We start from the raw sequence: 4,508 nt of genomic DNA on the forward strand, positions 1-4,508 counted from the left end.
GGTTAGTACTATGGGATGTACACACTAGTAAACTTGTCACAAAGTTCAAAGGTCATACTGCTAGCATTAAATCAGTTGACGTTCAACAAGATAATCCAGGTTAGTTGCCCCTGTAATTAAGACAGTAATTATATTGTATTATGTATAGCTGTATTGATATCTGGAGGACGTGATGGATGTATCATGATGTGGGATACAAGATGTGCAACTAAAGGTATCTAGACTCATACTAATGTTCTAATGACAGACTCGTTCCTAGACTCATACCACAAACCAGTAAATTCTATTTTCATGGCTCACAAGAAACTAGACTCTACTGGATCAGTAATCAGACATAAGGCTAGAGGTCAAAAGACGTTCTTTAAATGGGTGTTCTCCCTCATCAATGGGTCGTCACCAATAGGGGTAACAACTCCTTAATATTATGTCTCATTATAGTTATAATGATATATTAGATGGTTGATCATCAAAAATGGAGTGACCTCTGTGTTATTTCATCAAGATAATTTGATAGCATCAGTTGGAACTGCTGATGGGTAAGTACACAATAATATATTGTTTACTAATATATTGTTTATTAATATATTGTTTACTAATATATTGTTTATTAATATTAGCGTTGTTAAACTTTGGGACACTCGTCGTACATATAGTCACATGATACGCTCACCACCTCAGGCCTGGTTCAACTTTTCTTTACCTCGTATTGATCCTACAAGATCATTTGGTAAGTACATAAGATCTAACAGTAACAGATCAATCTATTTATAATGATAGGGTTTACCTCATTGGTCAGTGATCCTATAACTCTTGCCTCTATGCTTCATGTATGGATAACATGTAAGTGATGTTTATATACGTTGTTACCATGGCAACTATAATATTACTTATAGCATCTACGTATTTGATACTATCAGATTAAAAGGGACACCAGGTATGTTCCTTTTTAATTAAATTATAATTAATGTTAATATTATATTTTAAGTAAAGGCATTTAGTGGTCATAAAAATTCAACATTTTATATCAAATCAGCACTCAGTTATTCAGGAAGGTATTATAATGATATATATGTATTATTATATTATATCAATGTAGATTCCTTATATCAGGTCAAGTTGTGGTAATGTCTTTATATGGGATACTGAGAACCCACTTACTCCGCCCACTGTGCTTTTGGGACACACTAAAGAAGTCACTGCTGTTGCTTGGGCCCCTTATCAGTTAGATAAGGTTAATCACACCTACTAAATCATGTGATAGTCACATGATTTTTTTTAGATTGCCAGTTGTTCTGATGCATGCGATTTTCGTATATGGTGTTCCTCAATGAGTAAAATACCTCATGAGAGATATATTGGATATGCTAAGAATTATACTGAATTAGGTACATATAATTATGTTAAAAGAAGAGGATGTCCCTGTAATTAATGTCTATTTATTAGATTATCAAAAAGGAATGAAATTACTTGAACAATCTGAAGTCCAGTGTCCTCCAAGAATTCTTAAATCAGTTGAAAATATTCTGTCAAGTCCTGTAAATGGGTGTGGTCAAGATCCTGATTGTTTCATTACTGAATATCACAGTCCCACCCACAACAAGAGATCACTTAGCCAGCCCATATCCCATTAAACCTATTGCTAAAAGAACTTTGTGGACAAAGGGGAGGTAAAGATCTCCCATAAGAAAAAAAAATATTCCATTAAGACCTATTAGTCATTATATGATCAACAAATAATGTCAAGTCAAATGTTAATGTTCTTCAAGAATATTGATTTTAACTTGTTTGCTCTTCCACTGTGAACCCAATTGATGTCAGATAGTTAGACACACTGCCATATCTGATATTAATATATTATATATTAATATTATTAATATATAATATATTGATACCTATTGAATTAATACTCACCTTTTCCTTAATTCAGCAAGCGTACCTTCCATTGTTTCAGGCACAGCATGACAATTATGTTGACCCACACCCCATTCTACTATAAGTTCTTGATAAATATGTCGTCTTTCATCACCACAACTCTTCCTATAAGCAACAACTAAATTAACCATATAATTATCAGGGTTTACTCACCTCTGACTTTGCATAATCTTCAATAATAATCTTGTCATCCACTTCAAGACAACTCAAGATCAGTGCCACTAATACACCAGTTTCGATCTTTACCAAATGCACAATGTATTAGTACAGGTAGTTCTATATTTAGTAACAGTCTTAATGTGCTAGCTATAACTGGTTTACTATATTCCAAATAATCCAGATATTGTGTTACTAATGATTGATGTCGAATTACTAGTCTGCCATAGAGTTTGATAACCAGCTGTGTCCAAATAATTTATCAATTGGATGCAAAATAAATGCACACAATAGTCGAATCAAAATATGAGCTTGTTTAAATATATGCCATTTCAATTTCTCTGTATAGAAATTAAAGTAATAAAGACGACCAACAGAGGTTTCACTGTGAGACTCGATATCATATGCAACTTCCATCTCTTACTTTAGACGCTTATACAAGTCTTGTAATGGCTTAGTACTGGACTCAACAAATGGTTTTATACCTCTAGTATCAACTATAGATTTAATACCGAGCTGTAAGAAGAGTGATTTATCTTTACTTGTGATGAAATCTGTTCTTGAAGATCGATATAGGAGGCCATCTTTTACTCGTTGACCGTGTTTGTTGGTAAGGCCATCTCCTCCAGCTTGACGAAAGTTGGGAAGATTTTCAAAAGCAGCCATTTTGATTATAGAGAGAGGGACTACCTTTTATTAATATTATTAATAAAATTAAAATGTAATAATTATAATAAAGAAATATGTTCTTGAGCTTTTCCTGTTCTTCAAGAGTAAATCCAGCAGACAACAAATACAATGATATAGAACCATATCTAATAATAAGACAGTATTATTATTAATAAAATGGATACTGAAGTAATTACTTTTCATGATGTGATATAATACTTGCTCCATCGTTGATTTATCTGCTCGAGTACATTCCTGATTGAAACCATATCTTAACACAATTTCCTCATGTACTCGATCTTTTATAGAAGCTAATCCAGCCTATATAATAAATACAATACTAATTGTCTTTAAATACTACATTTACCTCTGATTCAGCATAATCAGTAACAATATCTTGTTCATTTACTTCTAACAAGCCAAGGAAAATAGCTACAATCAGACCAGTACGATCTTTACCATGTGCACAATGCATTAACATTGGTAGATTATCATCTGATTCATAAGACGTAGGACATCTACAATAGCAGTTTTGTATAATCCAATATATTGAGATATTGTTGTGTGACAGACTGATGATTCATGACAAGTTTTGCATAGAGCTTGACAAATATATGACTACCAATAAACCAGTCTATAAGTGCTAAACCAGTGACATCCAACGAATTATAAAGTTTAATTGTTTAAAAATGGACCATATAAATTCCATGGTCCACATATTAACAAGGTATCGTCGACCAATAGAATTAGGATCGTCTTCTGTTGTTGTGATCCTTCCTTTTTACCCCAACGTCTGGAGGGTTTTAATTGTTTCACTTCTCCTTTTTTCACTACCCAAACTGGATACAATGATTGTAAGAGTTTCTCGCCATCAGCACGTTCAAATTCAGTTTGTCTCTCAAATCAAACTATAGATTTAATACCGAGCTGTAAGAAGAGTGATTTATCTTTACTTGTGATGAAATCTGTTTCTTGAAGATCGATATAGGAGGCCATCTTTACTTGTTGACCGTGTTTGTTGGTAAGACCAACTCCTCCAGCTTGACGAAAGTTGGGAAGATTTTCGAACGTAGCCATTATTAACGCAACATAGACCGTATTAAATCATAGATAGTATAGACTACGTAACCTAACGTATGTTACGTAGTCTATACTATCTATGATTAAATCCTCTACATGTTAGCTCCACCCACATTACCAGGTGAATTATGGCAGTTACTTTGGAGGGCATCATCATTTAGCAAGCAATTTGGTGAACGTATTATATTATATTACACTATATTATGGATATCTGTCATGGCAGTTATTGTTAAAATGAGGCTTTACAAAGGCTTCCAGGCTAATGATTATCTCAAAGGGGTGGTGACCCTTTCGCTTCCTTGTGTTCTAATTCCTCTAATAGTAGCTGATAAGAAGGAAAGACATTTAAAGTTTTTTGAGAGATATATTGTCAAAGCTAACATATTTATTGCCATTCTTAGTTACCTTGGCAACCACTTCTTCACTCACTATTTTTACAATATATTAGGTATGCGATATACGGGGTCCTTTAGCTATGGGCTTAAAAATTAACTCTGTTCAGTCTCAATGTATTTAATGACACATGTTTACTTTCTATCTTATCATGTCCTTGTCACACCACTCCTAAGAGCAGTAGGGCAATATCTTCTCATATAATATGTGGACACAGTATGTAATGGGCGGAGCATCAGTCATTGTACTCTCAATATTGACTGCGTTCCTAGAGACTT

The sequence above is a fragment of the Gigantopelta aegis genome, unplaced genomic scaffold, assembly GCF_016097555.1.
Source record: "Gigantopelta aegis isolate Gae_Host unplaced genomic scaffold, Gae_host_genome ctg2757_pilon_pilon, whole genome shotgun sequence".
NCBI classification, from domain to species: Eukaryota; Metazoa; Mollusca; class Gastropoda; order Neomphalida; family Peltospiridae; genus Gigantopelta; species Gigantopelta aegis.